We start from the raw sequence: 15,806 nt of genomic DNA, 5'->3' as shown, positions 1-15,806 counted from the left end.
ATCCATGTAAAGGTGATAATTTGAAACCTTGGGAGGACTGAGACAATTCAGGGAGAGAAGCCAGGTGAGAAGGCTTCAAAGCCTATACAGGAAGCTGAGACCCAGAGCGTCTCTTTAGCCAAGCAATCATAAAACAAACATTAACTTACTTACCGTGTACACGTTTTCCTCACTAACCAAAAGCCGAGCGTTCCTATGAAACTTTTCCTAGATCGAAATGGCATAAAGTGAAGAAGCAATTACCTTAGTTCACATCTCAGTAATGGATGCACAAAGTAAATGGAGAGAAAGCAAGGATGCTCACAGACACAGTTCAAAGCTAGGGCGGCTTGATGCTGAGATGCTGAGTGTAAGCTCCTGGGAAGGAGCTCGGTGGTGCCACTCTAGCTGCTTGGGGTGCGCTGCCTCTATATCTGCTTGCTGCAAAGCAAACGTTGAATACTATTCTCACTTTTTGCCTTTTTTTTTTCTGTAAAATGAAATTGTCCGGATTTCTCTCAGTTAGCAAAAACGGGTACTAAGTTGCATAAGGCAAACTTTCCAAAAGTGAGGGATAACTGTATATCAAATTACTTTTCAGACAACTCCGAGCTGTTCACAAACTTGTCAGGAACAGAAATGAAATCAAATTCATTACCCATCAAGGTGGTTATCATCACCCCTTCAATCTGTAACTTCTTTACTAGACTCAATATCAGTTTGGGAGATTTCACTTCTTTTTCAGTGTTACTCATTTTCGGTTCAATTCTTCACAACCATTTTTTTCCACATCACAAATACCCCAAGCCCCTGGCCTCCTTCGAAGAGAACTTGAGGTCCGTACGCGTCCATGCCCCCTCCCAATCACGTGCACTCCCTCCGGGATTGCGTGCTCGCCAGCCTCCAGATCAAGTGCCCCCAGCGTTCAGGTCACGTGCTCCCTAGCCTCTAGGTCACGTGCACCCACACCCCGATCTCCGGGTCATGTACCCCCAGGGAATCTGTGTTAAGTGCTTCCAGGCTCCCGGAGACCTGCACTTCCACACCCCTGTATCTGGGTCGCATGCCCCCTTGGCCTCCAGTTCACTCCCCCACCCCAACTTCTGGGTCACGTGGCCCAACACCCGTATCTCGGGGTTACATTCCACCCGGCCTCCTGGTCACGTGCCCCCCCAGGGTCGTGTACCCACCCCGTATTCTAGGTAAGGTAGCCCCCAACCCAGTTCCCTGGGGCACATGCCCCCCACCTTCCACACATGTGCCCCCAGCTTCCAGGTCACGTGCTCGCCCGTCCTCCAAGTAAAGTGCCGGCCCATAGCCCAATCTCAGTGTCAGGCGCCCCCCATCCCTGTTCAGTGTTCCAGGCACAGAGTCACGTGCCCCTCCACACAGATCACTGGTTCACGTACCCCTTGGACTCCAGGCCATAGGGCCCCACTCCCAGTTACTCGCACCCTGGGTGGGGGGTCAGGTGCAGGAAACAGGCAGATTTCTAAGCCCTCTGTTAAATATTTTGGAGTTCTGAACTCAAAGACAGAGCGTTGATCCGTGATGGGAGGGAAACTCTCGCCAGGGTTGGTTGCAGGTCCCACCAAGACAACTGCCCAGTTTCCTGGGAATGGCTGCAGTCTGCCACATCTGGATCCCCAACTTTGGACTCATAGCAAAACCCTTCGAATGAAGCTTGTTAAGAGGAGACCGTGACCTTCTAGACTGAAACCCTGGAGGATAAAAATCCAGAGGACCAGCCCCATCCCTGCTGGACAGGACCTTATGAGAAATGCGAGTGGGAATGTAAACCACGCTGCTGAAGAAAAATCGTGACCAAGATCATCCAAACTTGGGCTGGTTCCAGACCCCGACACTGACTTCTCCCAGGGGGCAGGTGAACCCTGACAGATGGTAAGTTACTTTTCAGAAGCTGTGAGAAAGAAATCAAGGTGAGTGGGCATGTTGCAGTGGTGGCTTTGGTCAAGTCAAACTTTTTTTTTTTTAAATAAATAAATTATTTATTTATTTATTTATTTTTGGCTGCGTTGGGTCTTCGTTGCTGTGCACGGGCTTTCTCTAGTTGTGGCGAGTGGGGGCTACTCTTCATTGCGGTGCACGGACTTCTCATTGCGGTGGCTTCTGTTGCAGAGTACCGGCTCTAGGCGCTTGGGCTCAGTACTTGTGGCTCGCAGACTCTAGAGCACAGGCTCAATAGTTGTGGTGCATGGGCTTAGTTGCTCTGCGGCATGTGGGATCTTCCTGGACCAGGGATCGAACCCGTGTCCCCTGCATTGGCAGGCGGATTCTTAACCACCGCACCACCAGGAAAATCCGAAGTCAAACTCTTAAGAAGGCAATTTCAGTCACTTGCTGGGGTATAAGAAGGATCTGTTCTTTTTTTAGTTCTTTGTTTTTAACCTCCTAGTCCTGGAGAGGACAACTCAGGTGACCGGGATTTCTCCATTTTGGCAAAAGTAGGTAATCTCTCTAGTAATGGATCTGTCATCCAAAGCCTCTTTCTGTACTTGATCATTATGTCCCCTTGGCTGTGCTGGTCAAATTTTCGCCCATCCCTCACGTTACGGACTTCAGATGTAACCTATTAATTAGGCTGATTATGTGGCCCCTGTCTTTCCCTCGACCAAGCCAAAACTTTGTTCTCTCTGTATCATTGGAGCCTGGGATTAAAATAATAAATAAATACAACCCTGATGTCTTACCCCTGTCAAGGTTCTACTTGGTCAGGATATTGGAGAAACGATACTTTTCCCCGCCTGTGTCCCTTCCATGTTGAATATCTAAGTGTTTCACCTGAAGAGATAATGATTGAGGCACTACAACATGTCAAAAGATGAAACACAATCCCTGCTTGACTGTGTACTAGATAAAACACCCCAAAACCCCAAATGTCAAACATGACTGTCCCTCTGTGTGTCCCCTGAGGGTATATCTTGCAGATTCAGTTACCAATCTTGGGCCTATGTTTGCCTTGACATCTGGCACATAGGTGGTATTTGTTGACTGGGCTCAAAAGGTGAACTTAAAACTAGATACAAGAAAATTCTCTCGAAAAAGGGCTAACCAGTTTCATTCCTGTGATCATTACTTTTCAATTTGAGTTTCTCAGTATAGCCTTTTCTACAACATGGTCTATTTTCTGCATCCACAAGTTCAGCAGAGTGGAACTTTGGTTAAATAAAATGAGAATAAATTTAAAAGTTGCTAAGCTCTGTACCTTATAAAAATCATAGGAACTAGGCTTTTTTATTATTTTCCAAAAAGAATGAGTATACTTGGACCTCAGTCTACGTATAGATTCATTGTATTAATATATATATTTTTTAATAGATCTTTATTGGAGTATAATTGCTTCACAATACTGTGTTAGTTTCTGTTGTACACCAAAGTGAATCTGCCGTATGCATACATATGTCCCCATATCCCCTCCCTCTTGAGCCTCCCTCCCATCCTCCCTATGCCACACCTCTAGGTCATCGCAAAGCACCAAGCTGATCTCCCTGTGCTATGCTGCTGCTACCCACTAGCTAACTATTTTACATTCGGTATTGTATATACATCGATGCTACTCTCACTTCGCCACAGCTTCCCTCTCCCACCCCGTGTCCTCAGGTCCATTCTCTATGTCTACATCTTTATTCCTGCCCTGCAACTAGGTTCATCAGTACCATTTTTTTTTAGATTCCAAATATATGCATTAGCATATGGTATTTGTTTTTCTCTTTCTGACTTACTTCACTCTGTATGACAGACTCTAGGTCCATTCACCTCACTACAAATAACTCAATTTTGTTTCTTTTTATGGCTGAGTAATATTCCATTGTATATATGTGCCACATCTTCTTTATTCATTCATCTGTCGATGGACATTTACATTGGTTCCATGTCCTGGCTATTGTAAATAGTGCTGCAGTGGACATTGGGGTACATGTCTCTTTTTGAATTATGGTTTTCTCAGGGTATATGCCCAGTAGTGGGATTGCTGGGTCATATGGTAGTTCTATTTTTAGTTTTTTAAGGAACCGCCATACTGTATTCCATAGTGGTTGTATCAATTTACATTCCCACCAACAGTGCAGGAGGGTGCCCATTTCACCACACCCTTTCCAGCATTTATTGTTTCTAGATTTTTTGATAATGGCCATTTTGACTGGCGTGAGGTGATACCTCATTGTAGTTTTGATTTGCATTTCTCTAATAATTAGTGACGTTGAGCATCTTTTCATGTGCCTCTTGGCCATCTGTATGTCTTCCTTGGTGAAATGTCTATTTAGGTCTTCCACCCATTTTTTAATTGGATTTTTTTTTTTTGATATTGAGCTCCATGAGCTGTTTGTTTATTTTGGAGATTAATCCTTTATCTGTTGTTTCATTTGCAAATATTTTCTCCCATTCTGAGGGTTGTCTTTTTGTCTTGTTTATGGTTTCCTTTGCTGTGTGAAAGCTTTTAAGTTTAATTAAGTCCCATTTGCTTGTTTTTATTTCCGTTACTCTAGGAGGTGGGTCAAAAAAGATCTTGCTGTGGTTTATGTCAAGGAGCGTTTTTCCTATGTTTTCCTCTAAGAGTTTTATAGTGTCTGGTCTTACATTTAGGTCTTTAATCCATTTGGAGTTTATTTTTGTGTATGGCATTAGAGAGTGTTCTAAGTTCATTCTTTGACATGTAGCTGTCCAGTTTTCCCAGCACCACTTACTGAAGAGGCTGTCTTTTCTCCATTGTATGTTCTTGCCTCCTCTGTCGTAAATTAGGTACCCATATGTGCATGGGTTTATCTCTGGGCATTCTATCCTGTACCATTGATCTATGTTTCTGTTTTTGTGCCAGTACCGTACTGTCTTGATTACTGTAGCTTTGTGATATAGTTTGAAGTTGGGGAGCCTGATTCCTCCAACTCCGTTTTTCTTTCTCAAGATTGCTTTCGCTATTTGGGGTCTTTTGTGTTTCCATACGAATTGTAAGACTTTTTGTTCTAATTCTGTGAAGAATGCCACTGGTAGTTTGATAGGGATTGCATTGAATCTGTAGATTGCTTTGGGGAGTATAGTCATTTTCACAATGTTGATCCTTCCAATCCAAGAACATGGTATATTTCTCCATCTGTTTATGTCATCTTTGATTTCTTTCATCAGTGTTTTATAGTTTTCTGAGTACAAGTCTTTTGCCTCCTTAGGCAGGTTTATTCCTAGGTATTTTATTCTTTTTGTTGCAATGGTAAATGGGATTGTTTCTTTAATTTCTCTTTCTGATTTTTCATTGTTGGTGTATATGAATGCCAGAGATTTCTGTGCATTAATTTTGTATCCTGCAACCTTACCAAATTCACTGATTAGTTCTAGTAGTTTTCTGGTGGCACCTTTAGGATTTTCTATGTACAGTATAATGTCATCTGCAAACAGCGACAGTTTTACTTCTTCTTTTCCAATTTGTGTTCCTTTTATTCGTTTTTCTTCTCTGATTGCCATGGCTAGGACTTCCAAAACTATGTTGAATAATATTGGCAAGAGTGGACATCCTTGTCTTGTTCCTGATCTTAGTGGAAATGCTTTCAGTTTTTCACCATTGAGAACCATGTTGGCTGTAGGTTTGTCATATATGGCCTTTATTATGTTGAGGTAGGTTCCCTCTATGCCTACTTTCTGGAGGGTTTTTATCATAAATGGGCACTGAATTTTGTCAAAAGCTTTTTCTGCATCTATTGAGATGATCATATGGTTTTTCTTCTTCAATTTGTTAATGTAGTGTATCACATTGATTGATTTGCATATATTGAAGAATCCTTGCATTCTTGGGATAAACCCCACTTGATCATAGTGGATGATCCTTTTAATGTGCTGTTGAATTCTGTCTGCTAGTATTTTGTTGAGGATTTTTGCATCTATGTTCACCAGTGATATTGTCCTGTAGTTTTCTTTTTTTGTGACATCTTTGTCTGGTTTTGGTATCAGGGTGATGGTGGCTTCGTAGAATGAATTTGGGAGTGTTTCTCCCTCTGCAAGTTTTTGGAAGAGTTTGACAAGGATCAGTGTTAGCTGTTCTCTAAATGTTTGATAGAATTCACCTGTGAAGCCATCTGGTCCTGGATTTTTGTTTGTTGGAAGATTTTAAATTATGGTTTCAATTTCATTACTTGTGATAGGTCTGTTTATATTTTCTAATTCTTCCTGGTTCAGTTTTGGAAAATTGTACCTTTCCAAGAATTTGTCCATTTCTTCGTGGTTGTCCATTTTATTGGCATATAGTTGTTTGTAGTAGTCTCTTATAATCCTTTGTATTTCTGCAGTGTCAGTTGTGATTTCTCCTTTTTCATTTCTAATTTTATTGATTTGCATCCTCTCCCTTCTTTTCTTGATGAGTCTGGCTAAGGGTTTATCAATTTTGTTTATCTTCTCAAAGAACCAGTTTTATTGATCTTTGCTACTGTTTTCTTCATTTCTATTTCATTTATTTCTGCTCTGATCTTTATGATTTCTTTCCTTCTACTGACTTTGGGTTTTCTTTGTTCTTCTTTCTCTAGTTGTTTTAAGTGTAGGGTTAGATTGTTTATTTGAGATTATTATTTCTTGAGGTGAGATTGAATTGCTATAAACTTCTGTCTTAGAACTGCTTTTGCTGCGTCCCATAGGTTTTGGGTCATCGTGTTTTCGTTGTCATTTGTTTCTATGTATTTTTTTATTTCTTCTTTGATTTCTTCAGTGATCTCTCGTTTATTTAGTAGTGCATTGTTTAGCCTCCATGTATTTGTGTTTTTTACAGATATTTTCCCGTAATTGATTTCCAATCTCATAGCATTGTGGTCAAAAAAGATGCTTTATACGATTTCAATTTTCTTAAATTTTCCGAGGCTTGATTTGTGACCCAAGATGTGATCTATCCTGGAGAATGTTCCATGTGCACTTGAGAAGAAAGTGTATTCTGCCACTTTTTGGTGGAATGTTCTATAAATATCAATTAAATCTATCTGGCCTATTGTGTCATTTAAAGCTTGTGTTTCCTTACTTGTTTTCAGTTTGGATGATCTATCCATTGGTGTAAGTGGGGTGTTAAAGTCCCCTACTATTACTGTGTTACTGTCGATTTCTCCTTTCATAGTTGTTAGCATTGCCATATGTATTGAGGTGCTCCTATGTTGGGTGCATAAACATTTATAATTGTTATATCTTCTTCTTGGATTGATCCTTTGATCATTATGTAGTGTCCCTCCTTATCTCTTGTAACAGTCTTCATTTTAAAGTCTATTTTATCTGATATGAGTATTGCGACTCCAGCTTTCTTTTGATTTCCATTTGCATGGAATGTCTTTTTCCGTCCCTTCACTTTCAGTCTGTATGTTTCCCTAGATCTGAAGTGGGTCTATTGTAGACAGCATATATATGGGTCTTGTTTTTGTATCCATTCAGCCAGTCTGTGTCTTTTGGTTGGGGCATTTAATTCATTTACATTCAAGGTGATTATCAATATGTATGTTCCTATTACCATTTTCTTAATTGTTTTGGGTTTGTTTTTGTGGGTCTTTTTCTACTCTTATGTTTCCTGCCTAAAGAAGTTTCTTTAGCATTTGTTGTAAAGCTGGTTTGGTGGTGCTGAATTCTCTTAGCTTTTGCTTGTCTGAAAAGCTTTTGATTTCTCCATCGAATCTGAATGAGACCCTTGCTGGGTAGAGTAATCTTGGTTGTAGGATTTTCTCTTTCATCACTTTTTTCTTTTTTAAATGAATAAATTTATTTATTTATTTATTTATTTATTTTTGGCTGCATTGGGTCTTCGTCGCTGTGCGCGAGCTTTCTCTAGTTCCGGCGAGTGGGGGCTACTCTTTGTTGCGGTGTGCGGCCTTCTCATTGTGGTGGCTTCTCTTGTTGCGGAGCATGGGCTCTAGGTGTGCAGGCTTCAGTAGTGGTGGCGCAGGGGCTCTAGAGCGCAGGCTCAGTAGTTGTGGCGCATGGGCTTAGTTGCCCCGTGGCATGTGGGATCTTCCTTGACCAGGGCTCGAACTCATGTTCCCTGCATTGGCAGGCAGATTCTTAACCACTACACCACAAGGGAAGCCCTCTTTCATTACTTTAAGTATATCCTGCCACTCCTTTCTGGCCTGCAGAGTCTCTGCTGAAAAATCAGCTGATAACCTTAGGAGGATTCCTTTGTATGTTATTTTTTGTTTTTTCTTTGCTGCTTTTAATATCTTTTCTTTGAATTTAATTTTTGTTAGTTTGATTAATATGTGTCTTGGGCTGTTTTTCCTGGGGTTTATCCTGTATGGGACTGTCTGTGCTTCCTGGACTTGATTGACTATTTCCTTTCCCATGTTAGGGAAGTTTTCAACTATAATCTCTTCAAATATTTTCTCAGACATTTTCTTTTTCTCTTCTTCTTCTGGGACCCCTATAATTTGAATGTTGGTGCGTTTAGTGTTGTCCCAGAGGTCTCTGAGATTGTCTTCAATTCTTTTCATTCTTTTTTCTTTATTCTGCTCCTCAGCAGTTATTTCCACCATTTTGTCTTCCAGCTCACTTATTTGTTCTTCTGCCTCAGTTATTCTGTTATTGATTCCTTCTAGTGTGTTTTTCATTTCAGTTATTGTGTTGTTCATCTCTGTTTGTTTGTTCTTTAGTCCTTCTAGATCTTTGTTAAACATTTCTTGTATTTTCTCAATCCGTGCCTCCATTCTATTTCCAAGATTCTGGATCATCTTTACTATCTTTCTCTGAGTTCTTTTTCAGGTAGATTGCCTATTTCCTCTTCATTTATTTGGTCTTGTAGGTTTTTACCTTGCTCCTTCATCTGTGACATATATTTGCTGTCTCTTTTTTTTTTTGTTTTTATGAGTGGGATTGTGTTTCTGTCTTACTGGTTGTCTGTCCTGAGGCTTCCAACACTGGAGTTTGTAGGCTGTTGGGTAGAGCTGGGTCTTGGTGCTGAGATGAGGACCTCTGTGAGACCTCACTCCAATGAATATTCCCTGGGGTCTGAGGTTCTCTGTTAGTCCAGTGGTTTGGACTCAGAGCTCCCACTGCAGGAGCTTCGGCCCGACCCCTGGCTCGTGAACCAAGATCCCACAAGCCTCATGGGGTGGCAAAAAAAAATTTAAAGAACAATAACAAAGTCAAAAATAAAATTAGACTAGGAGACTAACAGATATGTTAGAAAGAACATAAAAATAAAAATATAGATGAATCAACAACTGGAAGGTACAACAGTACCACAATAGTAAAAAAAAGAGGAGGAGGGAAGAGAAAAAAAATGGGGGGGACAAGGCCTTGGATGTGGAGGGTGGGACCTAAGCAAGGGCGAGGTTTGGGCAGTGGGTGAGACCTATGCTTAGGACCCACAGGGCTGGAAGAGGCCCTGGGGGCTGTGGGGGGTGGAGCTTAGGCTCAACGGAACAGAAGGGGCCCAGGTGTGCCCCCCACCCCGGTCTCAGAGGGCAGGGGGACCTCACCTGGGAGCCCAGCAGTCTTCCTGGGCTTGAGTGGGCGGGGCAAATGCCCTCCGCTCCTTTCCACTCCTCCCGGAGGGCCCCTCTCGCCTGCCTCTCCTGATCTCCCCATCCTCAGGGGTGCCGATCCTGTCTGGCCTCCACTTCTCCTCTCCCCTCAGTCCCCCCACATCCTACTGGTTCACTTGGGGGTTCCTCCTATCTCCTTGGGCATCAGGGTCCCCCACCAGTGCCTGGCAGGTGCCCTAGTTGTGGGGAGATGCTATGTCAGTGTGTTCCCACACTGCCATCTTGACTCCATCCCTGTATTAATATATTGAACACAGCTTTGTCATTTGTTAGTTGGCTTACACTTTGTCAAAAAAGTTTTAATTCATAAGTCAGGCATAAGTAATTTGTTGGTTAAGGGTCTTAATTGCAGGGCCTCTGACAGGGCCTCAAAGGTCATCTATACTGCATTCCCATCCAAGGCTGTTCCTGTTTTTGCTTCTGCACTATGCCTGTCTGAAGACAAGAGATGCTAAACTTGACACTTTCATATAGTATTGTAAAACCTTATATTTCCACGGCATTTTGTCATACTTACCTTGTTTGATTCCTCCAGCTGTCAGGTGAATAGGTCAAGCATTGCTATCACTTTCATTTCAAAAATGAGGCACCTGAGACATAATGTCACAAGGTGTCACAAAATGAATCAATGGAGATGCCAGCAGAAGGAGACAGAATTTCTGACTCCTAAGCTGATTGTCTTTTTACCACATTAGGTGGTCAGCTCCCACTCTGCATTCATATAAAGTCACCCAAAGTTATAAAATACACCTGGGGACTTCCCTGGTGGTCCAGCGGTAAAGAATCCACCTTACAATGCAGGGGACGCAGGTTCGACCCCTTGTCAGGGAACTAAGATTCCACATGCTGCAGGGCAACTAAGCCTGCGTGCCACAACTACTGAGGTCATACGCCTCAACTAGAGAGCCTGTGTGCCACAAACTACAAAGCCCATGCTCTCTGGAGCCTGCAGGCCACAACTAGAGAGAAGCCCATGCACCGCAACAAAGAGCCCGCATGCCTCAATGACGATCCCGCCTGCCACAACTAAGACCTGACGCAGCCAAAATGAAATGAAATGAAATGAAATAATAAAATAAAATAAAATAAAATTCTTTTAAATAAATAAATAAATAAAGTATACCTGAACTGTGAACAGATGACCTTGCAAGCCACATTGCTCTCACTCTTTGCCATCATTTAGGAATTCCAGTCTATGTTTAAAAATCAAAGGGAAAAAAAACACCCTGTAGAACCCACAGGCTAGAAATGGACTTATTAGATGTGGAAGACTGTGAGAAGGATCTGAGAGAGTGATTTTCCTTTCTTCCCCTTGAATTTGAGCAACTGGGTGATGTGATGTGACTTCTGAAGCTAGACCATAAAAGATGACACAACTCTGCCTGGTTCTCTTGGGACGCTTGTTCTTGGAACACAGCTGTCATGCTGTGAGGATGCCCCAGCAGCCACATGGAGAGTTCATGTGAAGATATTCCAGTTGATAACTCCAGCTAAACTCCCAGACAATAGTCAGCATTAACCACCAGACATGTAATCAGTGAGCCTTTAGATGATTCCAGTCCCATCTAGAGGGACTGTCCTAACATCCCCTCAGTCCTCGGCAAACCAAGACGGTTGGTCACCCTACCCTAGGTGACCCGCCCTCCTCAGAACAACTTCTGAGGATTTAAGATTCTCCACTCTTACATGGCCTAAAGCTCGAGGCAAAATATATCCTTCAAAGTGAAACAATTCAGGCCTAAGCCAAACTGAGATGTGAGATTTCAGGAGACCGAAATCTCCTCCCCAGCCTCGCAATCTGACTCTTAACTTACATGGTAGATTTACTCCATAGTCCAGTTGAAGGGTGTGGAATGCTAACAGTTAAACTGCTGTCAGTCTTTTTATGCATCTGGTTGAGGACTTAGAACGTATGACTTCTAATGGTACATCCAACTCTAGAACGATAGGGTTACATGTTAATGTAAAAGAGTTGATTATTTCAACTGCTGGAGGTGGTTTCTTACATAGGCCCTGGGAGGGAAACTATGAGAACAATGTGTCTCTAAAGAAAAGTGGTTTTCTTAGTCCACTCATTGTTCTTTCTCTCCTGTGCTATCTTCAGCCTGTGTCTGCAGTTTCCTTTCCAGCAGCATTTATGAGACTGAGGTGCTGCTCACCACGCAAAGATGGCTGCCTCCTCCACATTTACACACGTTCAAGTCTCTCCTACTACTCTTAGCTCTCTATGCCTTTTCACAATTGAGCTACTTGACTTTTAAATTATTTATTTATTTATTTAAATTTATTTATTTAATTTATTTATTTTTGGCTGCATTGGGTCTTCGTTGCTGCGCACGGGCTTTCTCTAGTTGCGGTGAGCGGGGGCTACTCTTTGTTGCAGTGCTCGGGCTTCTCATTGCGGTGGCTTCTCTTGTTGCAGAGCACGGGCTCTAGGCGCGCGGGCGTCAGTAGTTGTGGCTCACAGGCTCTAGAGTGCAGGCTCAGTAGTTGTGGTGCACGGGCTTAGTTGCTCCGCGGCATGTGGGATCTTCCTGGACCAGGGCTCGAACCCGTGTCCCCTGCATTGGCAGGCGGATTCTTAACCACTGCGCCACCAGGGAAGCCCCACTTTTTTTTATTTTTAACTTTTAAAAATGAAAATAGGGAATTCCCTGGCAGTCCAGTGGTTAGGACTCTGTGCTTTCACTGCCGAGGGCCTGAGTTTGATCCCTGGTCCAGGAACTAAGATCCCTCAAGCCTCATGGTGCAGCCAAAAAAAAACAAAACAGAACAGTGAATATTGCTAACACCCTAGAAGCCCCTCTCATACTCCTTCCCAATCAGTACTCCCTCCTGTGTCCCCCAAAGTAATCGCTTGACTTTAACACCACAGTTTACCTATGCCTATTTAAACTTTATGTGAAATCAATTTCATATTTTATGGCAAGACAAGAAAAATTTAAACATAAAAATTCTTCTCTGCCCTTTGGCCTCCTCACTTCCCCCACTGTGCATGGTGTGTCTGCATTATGCATCAACCAGACCTCCGCCATCAGCAGGAATACCTGCTCAACCATAAACAGCAACATTCTCCTGGCACCAACAAGACAACTCCTTAAAAGATAACATTCCTTCTTGATCTTGTAAGGGGTCACATGACCCACCACAACGGTGCTTAGATATGGATGATGTAAACTGTCAATAATACATCATTTGATGTACAGCCCTCTGTCTCAAGACAGTTATATAACTGTGTCTTGACTTCTAACAGGCAGAACAGTTCTCAGAGCTTTCTGAGATGCTCTTCCCAGATAATAATCCTCAAATTTGGCTCGAATAAAATTTTCCATTTTTTTCTTAGATCAACTGATTAATTTTTCATTGACATTTATGTAAACAGAATCATGCAGTATGTAATCAATGTCTGACTTTTCTTGTTCATCATTATGTTTGTAAGATTCATTCATGGACTTCCCTCATGGTGCAGTGGTTAAGAATCCGCCTGCCAATGCAGGGGACACGGGTTCGAGCCCTGGTCTGGGAAGATCCCACATGCTGCGGAGCAAGCCCATGCGCCATAACTGCTGAGCCCGTGCTCTAGAGCCTGCGAGCCACAACTACTGAGCCCGCGTGCCACAACTACTGAAGCCTGCATGCTTTAGAGCCCGTGCTCCACAACAAGAGAAGCCACCGCAATGAGAAGCCCATGCACTGCAACAAAGAGTAGAAGCCCATGTGCAGCAATGAAGATCCAATGCAGCCAAAAATAAATAAATAAATAAGTAAATTTTTTAAAAATAGAAAGATTCATTCATATTGCTTCATGTAGCTATTTCTGTGTAGTATTCCACAGTATGTACATACCACACTTTATTTATATATTCCATTGTTGATGGGCATTATGTTATTTCCAGTTTTCAGATATCATAAATATGTTGCTATAAACATTCTAGTACATGACTCTTGATTAATTTCTGTTAGACATATATCTAGGAGTGGAATTACTGGGTCATAGGATTCTGTGCATGCTTAGCCTTTTTTTTAACTTATTTATTTATTTATTTATGGCTGTGTTGGGTCTTTGGTGCCGTGCGTGGGCTTTCTCTAGTTGCAGTGAGCGGGAGCTACTCTTTGTTGCGGTGCACGGGCTTCTCATTGCAGTGGCTTCTCTTATTGCAGAACATGGACTCTAGGCGCACAGGCTTCAGTAGTTTTGGCGTGCGGGCCTGGTAGTTGTGGCTCACGGGCTCTAGAGCGCAGGCTTAGTAGTTGTAGCCCATGGGCTTTGTCGCTCCGTGACATGTGGGATCTTCCTGGACCAGGGATCGAACCCGTGTTCCCTGCATTGGCAGGCAGATTCTCAACCACTGTGCCACCAGGGAAGCCCCATTTTCACTCTCTTAATGGTATCTTTTGACAATCGTTTATTTAGTCCAATTTATCAAACTTTTCCTTAATGGATAATGCTTTTAAATGTTCTGTTTAGGAAACATTTCCCTGCCCAAAGTTATAATCTCCTCAGGTACTGTCTAGAAACTTTACCTTTTTGCCTTTTACATTTAGAACCAAAATCTATCTGGAATTAATTTTTGTATTATTGTGTGAAGTAGGAGTCAAGTTTTGTTTTTTCCTAACAGAGTACCCATCATTGAAAATACTGTCTTTCCTCTGCTTCTCTGCAGGGCCACCTTTTATAGAAAGCAAGTGTCCAAAAGCGTATGGGTCTCTTTCTGGACTCTGTATTTCTCTATTCTTGTACTGATAACTTACTGTCTTTGTTACTATAACAAGTCTTGATATCAGTAAAGCAAGTGCTCCTATCTTCTTCTTCTTCAATGGTTTTTGACTATTCTTAGCCATTTGCATTTTCATGTAAATTTTAGTATTACCTTCTCAAGTCACAAAATTCCTGTGAGATTTTGGTTGAGATTACGTTGAACTGGAAGTCAGTTTAGGAAGAATTGACATCCTTTCAATTTTGAGTCTTCTAATCTAAGAACATGTTATATCCCTTTGTTTATTTTGCTTTTTAAAAATTTATCGCAATAACATTTCATTTGCTTGATTTACTACCACATATTTGATATTTTTGAAAGTGTAGAAAATTATGTCTTTTTAAAAACTTATTTTCTATTTGTTGCTAGGGTATAGAAATAGAATTGAGTTTTGTATATTGATTTTGTACCCTCAATTTTAATGAAATTTTATTAAATCTAATTTATCTATGGACTATATTGAATTTTTATGTTTAAAATGATATTTGAAATTAATCACACTTATATTGTTTCATTTCCAATCTTTATAACTTTTATTTCTTTTTTCTGGCTTTACTGCACTGACTAGTACAAGATTGAGTGGAGAGCAGACATCCCTTTCTCATTCTTATCTCAGAGGGAAATCTTTGAACATTTTACTGTTAAGTATATAGTTGCTGTAGATTTTTTTATAGATACCATTTGTCATATTATGTAAGTCCTTTTATCCCAAGTTTTATAAGAGTTTTATCATAGATATATAATGTATAGAATTGCAATCAAAGGCTCTACCCACTATTACTTATCTTAAATTATTTTAAAATAGCAGTATTTATTTTTTAATTGAAATTTTGCACAGAAATTCCATATGTAGAGGATAAAAGTTGAACTTCACTCACACTCCTCCCCCTCCCCCTCCCCTCCTCCTCCACCTTTTTCTTCTTCCCCTTCTTCTCCTCCTCCCCCTCTCCCTCCCCTCTTCCTCCTCCCCCTTCTTCTTCTTCTTCTCCTCCTCTTTCTTCTTCCCCTTCTCCTCCTTCTCCTTCTTCTTCTTCCACCAAGCAGCAGCTCTGTAGAACCACTGCACCAAACCAACTTGCTTTCTTCACATCATTTCCTTCCTGTCTAAAGCTCTTACATACACAATTCAAAAAGTGCAATAATAGGACTTCTCTGGTGGCACAGTGGTTGAGAATCCGCCTGCCAATGTAGGGGACACGGGTTTGAGCCCTGGTCCAGGAAGATCCCACATGCCGCGGAGCAACTAAGCCCGTGCGCCACAACTACTGAGCCCACATGCCACAACTACTGAGGCCGGCGCGTCTAGAGCCCGTGCTCCACAACAAGAGAAGCCACTGCAATGAGAAGCATATGCACCACAACGAAGGGTAGCCCCCGCTTGCCGCAACTAGAGAAAGCCTGCACGCAGCAATGAAGACCAAATGCAGCCCAAAATAAATAAATTTATATTAAAAAAGTGCAATAATAAGTAGGTAACATCTATTGAACATTTACCCTGTGCCAGGTATATGTGTTATTAATAGTATGTACTCCTAGGAAGTACATACTATTCATACAGATA

This window comes from Eubalaena glacialis, chromosome 4 (assembly GCF_028564815.1).
Source record: "Eubalaena glacialis isolate mEubGla1 chromosome 4, mEubGla1.1.hap2.+ XY, whole genome shotgun sequence".
Lineage (NCBI taxonomy): Eukaryota > Metazoa > Chordata > Mammalia > Artiodactyla > Balaenidae > Eubalaena > Eubalaena glacialis.
The sequence above is the reverse complement of the archived record's forward strand: the minus strand, read 5'-3'. Positions refer to the sequence as shown.